Source organism: Apodemus sylvaticus, chromosome 15, assembly GCF_947179515.1.
Source record: "Apodemus sylvaticus chromosome 15, mApoSyl1.1, whole genome shotgun sequence".
Classification (NCBI taxonomy): domain Eukaryota; kingdom Metazoa; phylum Chordata; class Mammalia; order Rodentia; family Muridae; genus Apodemus; species Apodemus sylvaticus.
Genome location: NC_067486.1, coordinates 44,627,690 through 44,646,730, shown reverse-complemented (window position 1 = coordinate 44,646,730; position 19,041 = coordinate 44,627,690). Strand labels below are relative to the sequence as shown.

At 37.0% G+C, this 19,041-nt stretch overlaps 1 non-coding gene across 1 annotated transcript; it reads right to left on the bottom strand.

Moving 5' to 3' along the window:
- Nucleotides 1-8,128: 8,128 nt before the first annotated feature.
- On the bottom strand, nucleotides 8,129-8,235 carry LOC127666441 (U6 spliceosomal RNA). The gene has a single exon (XR_007973634.1). It is a non-coding gene; the product is annotated as a U6 spliceosomal RNA (small nuclear RNA).
- Between the last annotated feature and the right edge of the window lie 10,806 nt (nucleotides 8,236-19,041).

Sequence of the window (19,041 nt, the reverse complement as noted above, 5' to 3'; positions counted from 1 at the left end):
AAGAAATGCTTAAATGTGGCTTATTATGCTTTGCTTATAAAAGCAAGAAAGTTTGCACAACAATTTTGAATTTTTAAAAATTCAAAGCTGGCTTAAAGTGTTAAAGTTTATGATCATAAAAAGTACATCTCAGTTACAAGCAAATATTGTTCTGCTGGGTAGCAATACCAAGCGTTTGTACATACAGGCCAGTCAAAGTCTGGAGAATGGTTATTGCTGATGGAGCTATCACCAATGGCAAGATCTATGCATGGTAACTGCCAAAGTTGAACCAACAAACATTCTACTGAAAGTTGAATCCATGGACGTACCATACCAGCGGAGAGGTGTGAAATGGAAAAGAAAAATCCACTTCCAAAGAAACCAAAAATCATTATTTAAAATTAGAATTCAGACAGAAGAAAGGGGAAGATGGCTGTAGGTGGGGAAAATTAAGAAATGTAAGAATGCAAAGAGTGGGTACTAAGAAAGAAGGAGGTAAAGATGAGAGTATCCGCCTCTACAATCCCGAGTTTGCCTTACCAAGATGCTAGACACCACAAGTGGATGGACTCATGCCTGTAGGGTACCACTCAGCCTATACTTCCATCTACTCAAGTCACCTGGGTTCTCATATTCCTGGGCTCACTTCTTTCTTTCACATTTTTGTCCCTGGGACTCGGGATTGGTAGTGTCTCCAATTCTTCTCTAGCTAGACCTCAGCTCTTGATCAAAGGCTCTTTCACAGGATATTCCTTTTGTCTAAGCTTTTGATTCAATATACCTTTGTACTCACTTAGGCATTTTTCTGACACAGGGTCTCCTGTAGCTCAGGCTATTGTCTTTATGGGAACTACAGACTTTGAGCATCTCATTCTCTGCCTTCCACCTTCGGTGTTCTGTGATTACAGGTGTGTGTAATCATGTCCATTTCTGTAGTGTTAGAAAGAAAACCTACAGCATTGTGAATGCTGGACAAGCACAGTACCAAATGAACAATAGCCTCAGCATTCCAAGGAAGAAATCTAGAATTAAAACATTAACCTAAATTTAATACTGTAAGCATTGTAAAATGTGAAATAAATTTATTACGTAAATTCCTCTTTAAAAAAATATAGAACAGAACAAATAAGAAAAATTTGCAGCAGAAATACCAAATTTTCAGAAACAAATTAAATGTTTGCCATTATGTAAGCCTAATTGTCAAAGTCATTCCATAAGATTTCCAGACAACAATATGAACTGACTAGTACCCCTGAGCTGCCAGGGACTAAACCACCAACCAAGGAGAAAACCAGAGGGACCCGTGGCTCCAGCCACATATGTAGCAGAGGATGGCCTTGTCAGACATCAATGGGAGGAGACTCCCTTGGTCCAGTGAAGGCTTGATACCCCAGTGTTTGTGTGTGTGCATGCAAAGTCTTTTAAAGATTATTGCTTTTTGTAGCTAAAATGCTTTAAAACTTTAATTTTTAAAGTAGAGTAACAATAATTTGGGTGTTATTCTGTTTACAAAAGGTAAGGGAATATATAACTCAGGAAGAGCTTGAGTCAATAGATGAATACCAGGGAATACCAAGGGAATGCCAGGACATGGAAGCAGGAGTGGGTGGTTGGTAAGCAGGGGTATGGGAGATGGGATAGGGGGTTTTTGGAGGGGAAACTAAGAAAGGGGATAACATTTGAAATGTAAATAAAGAAAATATTTAATAATAAAAAAGATTTCCAGACTCCATTGAAAACCTCTGATTAATTGTGAAACACATACAGATTTCTCAAGCATTTGATCTCTTATCTTGAAATTGGAGAGTTGTTTTCACAAGCAAAGAAAAATCTCACCTATCCAAGTGAATTATTTAAAATACCTTTTGCTTTGAGCCCTTTCTCATGAACATCCACATGAAGAAACGGTCATTTTCTGTCAACCACTATCATCTATCCATCTACATGTATCCATACATCTCAGACAGACAGACAGACAGAGAGATAGATATGCTCCTAATTAGGGGGTAAAACCAGAAGGAATGACAATTACATCTTTGAGAAAAATTAATTCTTAGCTCAATTACTCATTTGAAAAATTAATAAAGGTAATCATTAGACCAGAAATACAATAGGATTCAATGTATTGTTTTTGACTTAATCATCATCCTATCTACCTTGTTGAACCAGCTAAATGTAAATGCCACAGAAGTTAGAACTGTAACTAGTTTGTTGCTATTTTAACATCCTCTGTGAAAAGTGAAATGAATGACCAGAGCAAAAGTATGTCAGATAAATGAAGGATTCAATCCTAGCAATATAAAGCCTCATCACACAACACTCCAGCACACACACACACACACACACACAAACACATAATATTTCTGTCACTGACTAAGCATATACACAATGATGGTGCCACCAAACAGCTGCCAAGTGATGTCATAGCCATCTTAGTTTCCATAAGCATACACTACTGTATTTGAATGACAAAATTGCCTAATGGTACATTTTGCAGAATGCATGAATATACATGGAATTAAATATATTCAGACACACTAAATACAAACCAGAAATGTAAAGCTCTTCTTGAGTTATGTATTCCCTTACCTTTTGTAAACAGAATAACACACAAATTATTATTACTCTACTTTAAAAATTAAAGTTTTAAAGCATTTTAGCTACAAAAAGCAATAATCTTTAAAAGACTTTGCATGCACACACACACACACACACACACACACAAAACTCTGTGTAAATACATATGTTGTATTGGCTACCAGATGAAATTCTGTAGTCCATACCAACTCCTTTTACTGAATGACCTTGAAAAACAACCCAAAGTCTCTGACATTTGGTTTGTTTGTTTTAAAGTAGAATTTACCTCCTAAGGACAGTAAGCGGTGACATGACTGTTCTTGGTATTCATCTATTGACTCTCAGATCAGATCCACTCTTCAGTGCTAGTCAATGATACCACAGAATGACTTCCCAATTGGTGTTTTCAGACCTTTGTCAGGGATAATCATGCTTTGTCTCCTAGTAAGAGGCAAAGAAGGCAACTGGTGGAGAGGAGGAGGAGAGAAAGACTCCCTTCTGTTTCTTGCTCTTTTTGAAGTTCTATTTGAATGTCTATCTTATTTTAAAACACTGTATCCTCAGAGATATTTTAGCCATCAACTCATTTGGAAAAAGAAGCAATAGCTCCTTTGGATTTTTCCTCAAAGTTATGTGATACCACCTCCAGCCAAATAACACCTCTCAAGATATATCTGGGCATTCTTCAAGGGCATATCTACAAGGTCCTAGACACAAGTTATTGATGTGATCACACAGGCAGGTAGAGAATACACAGGAGCATTGTGTGGTGACATCACCAAGGGCTTACTTTTTGCTTCCAGTTCTTATGTTTATGTAGGCAATTCTTTGCATTAAATTGCCTCTGTAGTTGCTGTTTTCTTTGCTGGACTCTGGATAAGCAATAAATGGGCACCTGCATGTGTTTGCAAAAGTTCAGAAAATACAGTAAAATCTGAATAACCTATGCTGTTAATCTGGAATTGCTAATCTGCTGAACAAGACAGCAACATGTGGCTCATAATTATCTGGGCTAGAATAAAACAAACAGAAATTAAGTGGTAAAAAGTGAGTATGAATGAAATATACAACTTTACAACTGGGGAATAATATGTAGCACGAATAAGATAAACATCCCCCGAAGAGAACAAATGGCTTGCTTCTCTAATTCTTGTGGAAACAGTGCTCACTTAAATGAGGAGCATGAGTAAATACATCTGTTACCTATGTTCCAGCACAGGAATTCAAAATTTCAGCTCTTTTATTTTTGACATTTTCTTTATTTACATTTCAAATGTTATCCCCTTTCCATTCCCCTCCACCTGCAAATCCCCCTATCCCATCCCTCCTCTCCCTGTTTCTAGAAGGGTGTTCTCCCATCCACACATCCACCCCTGCCTACCAGGCCTTGAATTCCCCTACACTGGGACATTGAGACTTCACAGGACCAATGGATTCTCCTCCCATTGATACCCAACAGGGCCATCCTCTGCTACATATGTGGCTGGAGATATGTGTCTCTCCATGTATACTCTTTGGTTGATGGTTTAGTCCCTGGGACAGAGTTCCTAGGGGAGTAGATATTGTTGTTCCTCCTTTGGGGTTGCAAACCCCTTCAGCTCCTTCAATCCTTTCTCTAACTCCTCCATTGGGAACCCTGTGCTCAGTCCAATGGTTAGCTGTGAGCATGTGCCTCTGTATTTGTCAGGTTCTGGCAGGACATCTCAGGAGACAGCTATATCAGGCTGTTGGGCAAATATCCACTTATCAGTGAATGCATTCCATGTGTGTTCTTTTGTGATTTGGTTACCTCACTCAGGATGATATTTTCTAGTTCCATCCATTTGCCTAAGAATTTCATGAGTTCATTGTATTTAATAGCTGAGTAGTGTTCCATTGTGTAAATGTAACCAAACACACTGAAACTAATAGAGGAGAAAGTGGGGGAAGAGCCTCAAACACATGGTCACAGGGGAAATTTTCCTGAACATAATACCAATAGTTTATGTTCTAAGCCCAACAATAGACAAATGGGACCTCATAAAACCGCAAAGCTTCTGTAAGGCAAAGGACACTGTCAATAGGACAAAATGGCAACCAACAGAGTGGGAAAAGATCTTTACCAATACTCCATCTGATAGAGGGCTAATATGCAATATGTACAAAGAAGTCAAGAAGTTAGACTCCAGAGAATCAAATAACCCTATTAAAAATGGAGTACAGAGCTAAACGAAGAATTTTCAACTGAGGAATATGGAATGGCCCAGAAGCACCTAGAGAAAGGTTCAACATCCTTAGTCATCAGGGAAATGCAAATCAATACAACCCTGAGATTTCACCTCACACCAGTACAAATGGCTAAGCTCAAAATCTCAGGTAACAGCAGATGCTGGTGAGGATTGGTGGAATTGCAAGCTGCTACAACCATTCTGGAAATCATTCTGCTGGTTCCTCAGAAATCTGGATATAGTATTACCTGAGGACCCAGCTATACAGCTCCTGAGCATATATACTCAAAAGATTCTCCAAAATATAACAAGGACGCATACTCCATTATGTTCATAGCATCCTTATTTATAATAGCCAGAAGCTGGAAAGAACCCAGATGTCCTTCAAAATTTCAGCTCTTTGCACTCTCTTCAATAAAACAAATCTACCAGTGTGGAGTTAGTTGCTGACTTAGTGTTTTTGTTCCACTATAGCAATATAGTTCCTAGAATATTGCTTGATAATAGGTGACTTATTAAATGATAAAAATTTACCCCCATTCAACAGGCTTAAAAGCCCACAATTAAGATACACATAGGATTAATATAGATGGGTTCTGTATTTGCTTCCAAATTACTGTCTTTTTGCATCCTCCAATGGTGACTGATGATATTTTCCCCTTGCAGAGAGAAGAGAAGGCTAAGTGAGCACTCCTTTTAACTTCAGTTTTATAAGAACTGTTTGTTACTCTTATTGCAGAGGGCAGAGTACTTGTCATGTCATGACCTCCTCAGTACCACTTCTAAATTCTATTTCATGGTGGATGAGTTCCAACCTGAATTTGGGATGACCATTAGTCAAACCACTGTGGGTGTTACTGCAAGTTTAATGCTGTCATCCAAAGTTGTTCATCCTTTATTCTGACATCTTTTGCAGAATCCTTTAGAACTGTTGGACATGGTGCCAAGGATCCTCCCAGGAGCTTCACTATGTTGGGATCTGGAATGACCTCCTTTTTTAGAAAACTACTATTGAGTGAGACTTGGTTATACCCTGATAGGACTGTAGCCCCTGTGTAGTACTATAAATCTTTTCTAACTACAGAGAGACAGGTGAAACAGGATGCACTGGAGAAGATAATGCTCTTAGATTTTATGTCTGGAGTGAAAAACTGCTTCATTCCATTTTCTTTTCTCAAAAAAAGGACCTGCTAGCCACACCACAAATTTTTTTCTAATCTTCATCACTTTGGATAAAGTTTTACAAGTTGTCATGTCATATCTCTTACCTAGGCATCCTTTCCAAACCCAAAGTCTGCTACTCCATAAACTCCTGCACTCTTTCAATGTTCTATCTATATACAATTACCTTGTTCTCTACGGTTTTGTTGCCACTGATATGATTTGATTTCTATTTTCAGTTTATTATTTATTATCTTACAGATTATTTCCCTCTTAAATACCTTTCCAGAAAGGTAGCTTCTTCCTGAGAAAGAGATTCTACATATTCTATATATGAGATTCTACATAAAGGTATTCTGAATTTGGTTTTGTTGCCAAAAGAGAATAATGAGATGTTGATATTGATAAAGGTGGACACATGTGAAAGAAATGCACACACACAAACTTGAGTATGCCAAACTGTCCTCTTAACAAAACTGTAAGAAGATCATCAATACTTATAAAATATTTGAAAACCCTTGGAAGAAGGGGATTTTATAAATATAGAAAATATGAAATAATTTCTATGAGTGAAAAATAATGACATTAGAGGTCTTGCTAATAATATGAATCAGAAAACTAAAATTACAGCTTTTTTAAATAAAATAACTGAAAATTTAGAATATAGTTGAAGACTATACACAAATGACTGAATTCACATTTCATGTGAATTTTTTTCTTTTAACATTTTGAGAATTTCTCTTTTCATCTAAAATTAGTAGACGAGAATGGCAGGTTTCTGTAAAGAATTTGCTCTAAAAGCTGAAGCATAGTGAAGTACCTAAATTATTCACAATCCTTCAGTCTTTACTAATGACTTTTTTATGTGAAGGAGCAGAAGCAGCACTTCCTTCCAGGGAATCTGGTTAAAATTTTTTAGCTGAGGCCTTGAAACTAAAAAGTTTAAAAATTCTCTGCATATCTTCATGCTCATCTGAACAGGAGACTTTAAAATATGTGATCTTTATGTTTCTTTACATGAGAAATGAAAGAAGTGCTTTGAAATGGAAATTTTTTTTCTAGCATGAACAGCCTCAATGATTGTGTAACTAACTGTTCCAAGGCAGGGATTTGACATTTCCCCAGTAATAGCTGAAGTCACTGAAACCTTTTGAACTTGCAAAAGAAATGGAATGATCTGGCTAACAATTACAAAATCAGGGTAGTTTCTAGTGAAGCTGGCAGAATTCTTGCAACCAACCCCAACCCTCTCAGAATCCTTTTTTTTTTTTTTTTTTTGACAGACTGTATCACTAAACAGGCAAACTTACTTGTATCTGCTCTTTCTAATCTATATGTATCTCAAAAATACACTTCGACCTTAACTTCAGTTTGGGAAACATATTTCAAACTGTGGTCCATTTTCTTACTAAGGAGTCTATTGTAGTGGAAGCTTTTGCATAGTTAATTTCTGGCTAGTGCTTCATAAATTACTTAAACTACCTTTTACTAGGAATGAAAAGAAAGTTATGACCATTAAAGTTTCTTAGAGATTACATCAGTAGTCTTAGCTTTTGTTTCCTGACTCTTCATAGGACTTTTGGTGCTTTATTTACTAAGAACATGAAAGCAGAATCTTGTCCATATGTGATGAATCCTATGTAAATATTACAAATGATTAGCCTCATAAAATCTACTTCATTAAAGCTTTCCTCACAGCAAGAACACAGGTGAGCAAGTGAAATATTGATCAAATAATCAACAAAATAAACCCTTCACCTACCTTGCCATTGATTTCAAATAAGTACATACTTTAATGTTTTTATTTGCTTATGATTATTATCAGGAATTCGGCATAGTTACTATGACCCTTTTCACTGTATGGAACCAAGTCACACATTGCAGGACAGCTATTCTTATCCATAGTACTGGAGAAAAAATTTCTTAGATTCTCTTTACTGCTGGAAAGGTATTTATGAAGGTCCACTGAGGAAGAGATCACTGAAGTTGTGAGCCTATTAATATCTCTCTATTTCAAAGAGAAAAGTGAAAATGGTATCATAAACAATATTGTCAACTAATTAAGTGTATTTTTATCTGGTAAATAAAAATGTAACAATTGTTCCTATAAGTGGGATATCATTTGGTGACTGGATACATTAAGAATTTCATTTTTATTTTTTGTTTTGTTTTTATTTTCTATATTCTTTGTTTACATTCCAAAAAATATGGAACGCTTCACAAATTTGTGTGTCATCTTTGAGCAGGGGCCATGCTAATTTTCTCTGTATCGTTCCAATTTTAGTATATGTGCTGCTGAAGCGAGAACAAGAATTTCATTTTTAAATTTCTTCTTTTAGAATATCTTATAATGCATTTGCTCATACTACTGCCATTCCCAATTCCTCCCAGTCCACTGATCCTTTCCTACATACCCATCTTTGTGTTTCCATATCCTTCTACCCATTATACCCAGTTTGTACTTCCTATACAGTCTTGAACTTGTAGTCATCCACTAGAACACAACTAATCTACCACATTGTTCAAGGAAACCAATTCTCCCTGTCCTAGCAGCTAACCATGTGCATAGCTCCTTAACAAGTAGCTTCCTTTTGCAGTACATGGAGATTTAAATGGTGGCACACACCTGATTAGGGAAGAGAGGACAGGAGACTGCAGAATCCTTTAATATCTAATGCTTAGCCTATCTATATCACCCCCCCCCAGAAGTTTAGAGATCACTTAGAAAGAATGTAAGATCCAGAAGCAGTGAATGGTGGCCAGGGATACTATTTTCCAGAAACAAAAAGGGCACTAGTACACATTAACTTGCAGTGATTGTTAACAAGACACACAAGACTGAAGCTAGACAAAATGCCAGCACAAAGAGGGGAAGTAGTCATAAAGTATTTCACTTGTTTTTTTAATAAATGATCAAATGAAGGCATTTAAATCTCCAGTTTCTCCACATGGTTTCCAAGAAAACCCATCTGTAGATGATATAGCAGAATATATTTTGTCTCTATGTTACATAACTGTAGCAGTTTGCATGGTATTATTATATTTTCTCAACCAAGAAAATGCCAGGTGATAAAAGATCCCCATCCCCCATCCAAAAGGAGAAAAATGCATTTGCATGGGTATTCATGTAATAATATGGATAAAGCATTTTAATAAAGAGGGTTAAATATAACTAATAGCAGATAGGAGAATAACCATTTTTTAAAACCTTTGAGGAGAGTCCTCAGAGGAGATTATAGAGTTGAGAAAGCACTCAGAGATGAGGAGAAATTTCCCAAGTAGTCCTTTAGGTAGACAGGTGGGAAGGTGTTCCAGTTAAGAGAAACAAGATATCTAAAGTAAAACAGTATGAAGGAATATAAAACCGAAAGACAAGAAGACTTCAGGGGAAAACTATAGAGCCTACCACCACTTGGTAATTTTCAAATTTTTAATTGTAGGCAAGAAGAATTCTCCAGTGCTCTCTTAAAACCATGGGATGATATCATATTTGCCTTTTGATGAGATTTCCCTGGCTGTGTGAATGATTAAGTCACTCCATATTATAGCCAAAATGAGCATCCTGGAGACCCCTGTGATCATTGAAGCCTTCACAAAAATGTTGACTGAATAAAAGGTAGGATAAAACAAGATTCTAAAAAACGTTACAGAAAAGTAACAGTGATAGCCAAAGAAAATTGAAGCAAATTTTTTTATTCTGTAATTTGCTTCGACATTTTACTGGTCTCTGGGGATACTCCTACATTGACCAGATATGGAACGCACCTTCTAACAGGAGAGGAGGGATGGAGAAGAAAGCTCAACAGTAGAATGTTAGGTGCAATGATGGAGTAATGTGGGTTACTAGAGCAGCAGACTGTCCAGTCCACAAACACACACAGGAGTTCACGTCATATTTTGCAAGAGAAAAGAAGAGAAGTGAAGAAGGCTGAATAGGATATTTTTAAGCAAATAGGAGAGAGTATGGAAAAGCCTCAGGGTCAAAAATAGCTTTCACAGAAAGAAATGAAATGAAAGAGTGGAGAGGTAAGGAGCATACGAGGTAAAAAGAGCAGCTGTCCTAAGGCAGCATTTGGACTTCAGACCTTTTCTAAAGGTAGTACCGAGCACCGGGAATCCTTTTCAACACATAATAACATGGATATTTCCATTGTAGGAAAATTATTCTATGTTACAGAAAGAGCTCACTTAGGTAAGTTCTTCCCCTGCTTCCTACTTTAATATCCACCATCTTAAGTTTCTTTCAGCTGTGTTCCCCCATTAAACCAGATGATTCATTTAAAAAGAAGGAATAGGAGGAAGAGGAGGAGGAGGAGGGAAAGGGGAGAAGAAGAGGAAGAAGAAAAGACAATAAAAAATGTCCTTCTTCTTCCCTGATGTTTTTGGTAAATGGCCAATGACTATTGAATACAACAAGAAGGAAGATGAATATGCACATAAATTAGGATATCATAACAGGATTTCCCGAAGATAATGCAGGGGCATTAATAAACAAGAGTATAAATGATGGACATAAAGGTTTTAAGCCACATTCAATATATATTTAAAAGTAAATTTGACAAGTTATCCAAACTGCTCATAATGAAGTGACAGGAGGCAAGAATAATTGTTTCTTACACCACAAAATGTGGCTAACAGTGGTGCCTCTGCCAAACGCCTGGCCTAGCCAACTTAAACTCATTTCTCCCAATGCTGCTGCCCTCTGCTTCCTATCCTTCCTGCTTACACTCAGGCCACGGGTCAGACTGTCCCACACACTGCCATGAGCAGCCACCTTCAGAGGGTCAGATCATTCTCTTGAGTCCCTCACAGTAGAGTTAATGTCCATAAGCTCCAAAACTGTAACAAAAAAAAAAAAAGAGGGAGAGAAAAGTTTGCAAATAAGAATAAGAGAATGTAAGTAAAGTTCAAAAACAGGAGCATTTTTCCATCATCACTGAAAACTGTAAATAAGTATTATTTGCAAACAATTTATAGAGAAAAAGTGGTACTTTGTGATATGTACTAAAAATGGCACATTTATGTCCTGCAATACACATATGAATAAAGAATGCAGACATGTGAGGACTAGGAAATTAGAGATGGTAAGAGTGAGAGCCACTGAATATGTGACAGAATAGTCCTGTGTACCGCAGGCAACACGGATGTTGAAAGCTGTAGATATCCTTTATCTCCTCTCATTAGGACTTTGGATACATGCTAATGGATATGCCAATTCATGGGTAGCAGGTTTTCCATCAGTGTAATGTGCCAATTTCAGGGATTTTTTCCTACAACCTGCAGTTGGCAATACTCCTGAACAGACATATCTAATACCCAACAGCTGAATGTATTTGGATTGGTATTCAAAAATATCTAGGTTGCCAAATATGAAGAGTACAGAAATCCATCCTACTGGACAAATAAACAGAGTAGTTGTTTAACTTCCCCAGCCTTTAAACTCTGAACACTTTCTAACTTCTTTGCCACAAGCTCATGGTATCTGAAGAAGCAGGATAAAATGAGAACATGTCATCAGGACCCTTGGAACTAGACCACCAGGCCAAGATATATTCTGCTATCATATCTACAGATTGATTTTCCTTGTAACGATGGGGATACATTGGAGATTTAAATTCCTCCATTCTAACATCTATAAAAAAGAGTGATATTCTCCATGACCAATTCCCCTTTTCATGCTGGGACTTTGTCTGCCTTCAGCATGCACAGGTCCTGTGCATCTTGTTAAGATCACTGGGAGTTAATGGGTACAAGGGCCTTTGTTTCTGGAAAACACTATCCCTTGCCATCATTCATGGCCTCTGGCTTTTATAGTCTTTCTGCCTCCCTCTTCCACAGTGATCTCTAAAACACTAGGAGAACATCTGTATATGTGATAGAGATAGGCTAAGCATTAGACATTAATTGCTAAGTATTCTGCAGTGTAGGAGTTCTCTATTCCTTAACCAGGTATGTGCCGCTGTACTAATCCCCATGTACTGCAAAAGGAAGTTCCTTGCTGGGGAACTATGTGCATGGAGAGTTACTTGGAGAGGGAGAATAGCTTTTCTTGAATAGTGTGACCTTTGGTAGATTGACTGTGTTCCAGCGGATGACTATGCATCAAAGAGTATATGGGAAGCAGGAACAGGATGTGATTAGTAGAAGAAAAAATAAAAAGTTAGATATATAGACATCTTACCAAAAAAAGTGAAATTTCAGGTAATAGCATTCAAAAGTTGAAGTGAGAAAAAATAAGAAAAATAAGATACCTGGAAATAAACCATACACATCTCTCTTCATGTGAAACCTCTATGCTGTGTGTATATATGTGTGCACCTAAGTATGCATGCATCATGGTGCTGCAACTGGTGTTAATGTCAATGGAGAAAGAGCCAGAAGACATTTCTTCTTGCCAGAGATATTCTCTGAGCATCAACCTAAGTATAGTATAAGAAAAGAGAATGGAAAATATCTCAAAATAGAATCACAAAAAAGAGGGAGAAAAGGGGGTGGCAAAAAGACCAACTTACAAACCCAAATAGAAATGAAATGAGATGGGGATGGCTCATAAGTAACATCAGAGAAATGGGACTGAACTGAGAGGATATTCAACAGATCCAATGACACTGCAGAACTGGGTGGACAGGAAGTTCCCATCCACGGAAATTTCTACGAAATTAACATAGGTATGGAATCTTTATTCTAGCAGTTGTGCTAAACAAAAGGAGGAATCTCTTCAGGTATTTTTCCATAAGGTACTGTACGCCAAACTTTGATACCATTATTGAAACTTATGGAGGTCAAAGTCAACTAAAAGGTGCGCCTACAGAGCAGGATGTGGTAAGGAAAGGAGCAGGATGGCATACTGAAGAAATGGATGGTCCATTAAATCTGACCAAAGCAAACCTAAGCCAAGACAAATGAGTAAACACATTAACAGAAGTCTGCTTTTGTATATCTGAGGAAAGAAACCACTCAAAATCTGTAAGTGCCTCATGCTGTCTAATTCTGACTGCACAGATAGGTTGCTTGGCTCCCTTGAAGGCTGTAAGGCAAACAATTAACAGAGAAAATCTGTCAGCAGAATAGGAGATTTGCATATTAGCATTCTGTCTGACGAAGGATGGAGTGGAAGGGTGATAAAGATGAACAAACTTGGACCTCAAGTCAGCTATTTCCTTACTCATTATATGACTGAGGTGGTGACCACTTTTCTGAGGCTCAGTTTTCCCTTTTGCAAAATGAGGACAATAATACTAACGAATAAGTGTTGTAAGAAGTAAAAAGAATTAACTTGATCCTTCATTAAATACTTTTGGAAATCATCTGTAAGTCAGTTGTTTATGCTTGTGACAATATTGATGGTCCAGGATGACACACAGTGACAGGCCTTGACTTGATGAAGCACGTTAATATCTATAGAAAGACATCAATCTAATGAATAATTTAATAAATATAGAATCATTAGTAGATAAAATAATAAATATTGAGATGTTACATAAATTTAACATCACATTTGTTGTTGTTGAATACATAAAAATGCACTCAGGATTCAATTAAAGAAAATCCTGTGTGTACATAATTATTGCCTGCAGGTAAATGAACTTTTGCTGAATGAAAACAGTATGGGCGATTTGCAAGTATACAGCCAAGTTTCAGAGAATAGAAAAGAGAGCTGACAAAAGAGGCAGACAAGCAGAATGTGCATAGCTGGCTTCTGTAAAATCCATCCTAGCCACTTCCGTCCAAATTCTGAAAGATTTCTTAAATTGGGGGATCAGATACGTGCTGTATTGCTATTCCCCCTGTAAACCTAGTGTGAGAATCCTGTGAGGTTTCCATTTAATATAAAAAACAAGGAAAGAATCAAACTCCTCTCTGGGATGTAGAGTAAACACCATTCGTTAGACCATTCTAGCAGCAAAAATTTGACTTATTCTAAGGAGGATTTCACAATATGCTCATTGCTGTGTTAAGCTTAGAGAAAATTTTTTCTCTTGTCGCACATCTATGGGAGCTGCCAAGAGTAAGGACCTAGAAATTAAGGATTGTCTTCCTTCTGTTTTCTGAAGTCTCTGGCATTTAACTCCAGCTTCTCGGGATGCTGTTTTGTCAACAGATAATGCTCCAGACTAATTATTTCCCTCAGAAGAGCCTTTGCAGAAACCCTGTGTAAATGCTGCAAAGCTTTTGATTTCTTTCTTTCCAAGATTCCACTGAGGTTGTTGCTATTACAGTGACAGCTATGTTGAGCTGGTCTCAAGTTCCAGAGGCCATCTCTAAGCTGAGGCATTAGAAGAGCTCCTGAGAAAGTATTGCTCAGTGCTATAGAAATTAAAAATGTGATTACTCTAGAAATCTCCTGGACGGCAATAGCTTTGTCTCTGGGTAAGGCAGCTATTGTGAGTGACCAAATGGGATTACTCACTGAGAATCCAAGAGCCTGCCAGTATGCCTGGTATTCTGAAGAGCTGCAGTGAAGAAAGCTTGAGGGAATAAAGACAGAATAAAAAGTCTCCTAGAAAATAAGACAAAGAAAGTGTGAGAAATTACTCATGGAGATAGATTTTTCTCCAGCATTTGCAAACAAGGAAAGTGATTTAGTGGGCAGATATCAATATGAATTCAAGTGAGTAAGTGACACACTGAAAAAAAAAATAGAAATCAGTTATGTTTGCTGGAAGTATTGGAGATTTTTTTAAACTCTTATTTAATATTTTCTTTTTTAAAACAGGCATATGTAAATCAGGAAATAAATAGGCAAATTTTAAAATAAGATTCTCATTTAGCTATATTAAGTCTGCTTTGCTGTATGGTTACATATCTGATCTCTACCTTTGATCACTCCCTTGTGACATACCTACTTGTAGCTCACTGAATTTCTACTCAACCCAAGACCTCATTCTGAGAAATAGAGATTGTTACACATAGAAATCACCAAAGTAACATGAAGAAAAAGAAAGGGCTCTTTCAGTAACAGATGACAACAATATCTTAGGATCCAAATTCATCCCCATTCCCTTAAATGTATCTCTTCTACCACCTCTATAATTGCTTCTGTTTCATCCATTTATTTTATTTATTTCAAAGATTGGATCAATGTCTAAAATTTCTTTCCCATTGGAATATGAGCTCTATGGAGAAAATTTCTTTTGATTCACTATTGCCTCTTTTATGCCTAGAAGAGTGCCAATAACTCATTACATGTTCAAAAGAAGATCGATGAATAAAAGACCTAATGAATAAATGGATGTATGATACAATGAACAGAGGCAGAGAAGTAATGAGCTCTTCTAGAATTTGTTCTCATAATAAGAGGGTAATGCCACATCCTGTAAGACGTGTACCAAATGACAATCACTGACAATGCTTTATTTTAGAAAAACTTACCAGTCTTTCAGCATGAAATGCCTAAACCAGAAAGTGGAAGACGCTGACAAAATTAAGATCTTCTACTACCTTCAATCCACATGTTATTCCTGAAATCAGAATTTGTACTTTGCTGAATTCTGTAATTTGGCCACAGATGTGTAACAGGGCTGAGAATTTAACAGCTGCAATTCTACTTAAAATTTGGCTGAGTTCTTCATCTGAATTTCACTAATTTCAGAATATAAGGCTGCTAGAGCTCTCACAGGGCGTCTTCACACTTGCCAAGCTGCATACTTCTCCTTTGAACTGGTTGATTATTTTTCCTTTTTCCTCCTCTTTCTTTCATTTCCTCCCCTTTAAGAATATTTGTCTATGCCGAGAAAATGCAAGAACGAGTTTATCAAGTTTATCAGTTTATCAAGTTTATAAGTCAGGTCATTCTCTGCCTGGAGTAGAACAGCTGGTTAGTTTTCATTGCCAATTTTGCACAACCTAGAGTACTTAAGAAGAACCATAAGTAAGGGAATTGCCCAGATCAGATTGACCTGTGCCCATGTTTGTGATAGATTTTCTGGTTGATGATTGGGGTGAGAGGGGGTGATGGTCTGTATATGGTAGGCCCAAGGAGTGGCATTATTGGAAGGTGTGGCCCTGTTGGAATAGGTATAGCCTTGCTGGACTAGGTGTGTCACTGTGGGGGTGGGCTCTAAGACCCTTATCCTAGCTGCCTGAAAGCCCATATTCTGCTAGCAGCCTTTAGATGAAGATGTAGAACTCTCAGTTCCTTCTGTACCATGCCTGCCTGGATACTGCCATGTTCCTGCCTTGATGATAATGGATTGAACCTCTGAACCTCTAAGCCTACCCCAATTAAATGTTGTCCTTTATAAGATTTGCCTTGGTTTTATTGTCTGTTCACAGCATTAAAACCCTAAGAGAGAGGGCTCAGCTTATTGTAAGTGACACCACCTCTAGTCAGGTGTTCTAGACTGTAAAAGAGAGCTAGGTGCACAAACTCAGAGAAAATCAGTAAACAATATCACTTTATAGTTTTGATTCTAGGTTTCTTTCTTGAGTTCCTGTCCTCACTTGCCTCATCAGTGTATTGTAACCTAGAAGTGAAATCTGAAATAAGCCTTTACTCCCAAATTGCTTTGGTTCAAAATGCTTTAACACAAAAACAGAAAACCAACTTGAACATTAATGTTTTCTACTTTTCCCCACTGGTCTTTTACCCCTGTCCCAACTTTTGATGTCTGTTACCATTTGACAGCATGACATACAAAACTGAATACCATATTTGGAGGATAACAAATATCTATCCAAGCCTTGCACAGAGAGTAACTAAGAGTGTTGCCTCCAAACCTCTCCTTTACTTTTTGAGTTTGACTTATGCTTTCTTTACTTTCCACAGTATCTATTTTCTCCAATCTTCATTGACATCCAAGAGATCATAGGTTTCAATATACCAGAAACACAAAGATTAAGTCAAACCTGAGTTCAAATCTTAAGATCTTTCAAAGTACCATTCAAAAGGAAACAGTGCTACAGCCTGGAATAAGGAATATGCCCATGACATACTTTGGATGCATTATGGGATACCCAGTATACTGCCAACTTGCCTCTTGCTCTGAATATCAGCTTTTAGACAAGACAGTAAATCCAGATTCTTTTAATCTTTAATGATAAAGATTAAAACAAGCTTAGATCTAATGCAATGTCAGTATGAACTGACATACAAAGTACTGGAGGGAAAGTTTACTTCTGTTTCCCTGGATGATGCCAACAGTCACTAATGACTTTTGGTTTTTCTTGTCCAGTTGAATACCCAATGACAAATGCTGTACTTCACCTCTAGGAATCTCAATGATGAGTCTTTCTTGACTTAATGAATGGGTGGGTGGAAAGGTGGATGGATGCAGATGTAACTGTCAAAATTAAAAGTACACGCCTAAATTAGAGAATTGTAGGACTGTGTCTTAAGGAAAAGAAGAGGAAAGAAAAGCATTTAATAGCACTAGGATTTGTTAGAGTCTTATAGAAATATAAGATACTCAGAATACACAATACATGCTCGACACATGTAAAAAAAAGCAATTTAGATTTTATTCATTGAGAAAGGGAGCCATTGTGGGAGCTTATTCATATTATCATATTATTTTAATGTGATCCTCTAATGCACCCTGTTTGTTTCTCTGGTCTACTAGACTTTGACAATAATGGTAACTATAGGTGTATTAGAGATGAGTAAAACATCTGTGTGAGATATAGAAAATGAAATATAGGGACAAATTTCTCATTACTGTAACTGTTGCCTTCTATTTGTTCTGCTTGCAAACCTTAGCCAATGCTTTGTATCTTTCTGTTTTATTTTAAGCATAAGATAGCTACCAGAATGTATTCACTACATAAATACAAAAAGTGGTATTTTAATACAAAAAAAAAGCCTGGCCAGAGATATTTGCAAGTGTGTTTGTGAGTGGGAATTATTGGGAGAGCTCAAGGGTGAGATGTGAGTTCTTTGAGTATTCATATAACTCACAAAGGAAGTTAAGATGAACAGCAATTGTTTGCTTCTCAGAGAATTAAAAACAAAATCAGCAAACATGCAAAGATGCTCCCGTCTCTCAAAAGCTAACTCGCATCTTTGAAAGTTGTTTGATATCCAGGCAATGCAGATGGGTTTAAAAAGGAGTATGAAAATGAAGCGGATGGCCTTGATTCCTTTATTTACAGTAGCAAACCTATTTAGACTTTAAGTGTCGCAATTATTTCAATCCATTTCTCTGGAGCAGGGTTCCATTATTTATAATTGTTAAACACTTTACCTTGATGTGCTTTCAGGAAAACTTGAGTTGTATTTTTTTTTTAACTCAGGCTTTACAACCATTCTCAAGAAAATGTACATTTCATGAGAAAAATACATTTTTTTGATCCATAAACACCAGGTGGTTTGAAAGCAAGTTTTCAAACATGATCTTTGCCTTCAGAAGACATTCATGGAATACAATTAGATTTAAACCAGAAGTGATTAGAGTGTTCCTAGAGCCCCGAACACTGGGGGGGTCTTTCCAGCTAAAGAAGAAAGTGGTCAGCCCAATTTCTAGCGATAAGAACAAGGTGACCAGACAAAGGGAATGAGGAAGTTCCATAGTCTTGAGGATTGTCTTGTCGCCCTGTAAATATCACAACATGTAATTGATGAACCAATATCTGATAGGATCATAATAAATCTAAGCGTAGAAACCATGTTTACTCTATTTGATCCATGTCATCACCAGCAGTTTCTTGCATTATATCAATCATCCAAATAGACTTTTTTATTTATACAATAAAGCCATGACAACTATTATCCAATTGTTGCACTCTGAAGAGATGGGTACCACTCTCCTTGTGAAATGAAAATAAATGCTTTTTTAAAACAACATTTTGATATAAGGTTTAATCATCGTATTTGCATAACTTCATTTGGTTTCACAAAGCCATTCAGAATCATGTAGTATTTTCTGCATTTTATAGATGATTAAAACTGAAACAAAAAAGAGAGCCTAAGATGTCTGCCTAAGACAGCACAGGCAATAAAGCAGCAGGACGGGTATTTAAAGGAAGACTAGGCAATAAGCTGTTTTTTCTAGCACTGTGACATTTGTACGGTTCCCAGCGATTTTAATGTTGGTAGACAATAATGGAAGTGTGTGTTCATGTTTAAGAGAAGTTTCTTGAACAGAACTCCTGAAATAAAAAGAGAAGACATACTGAA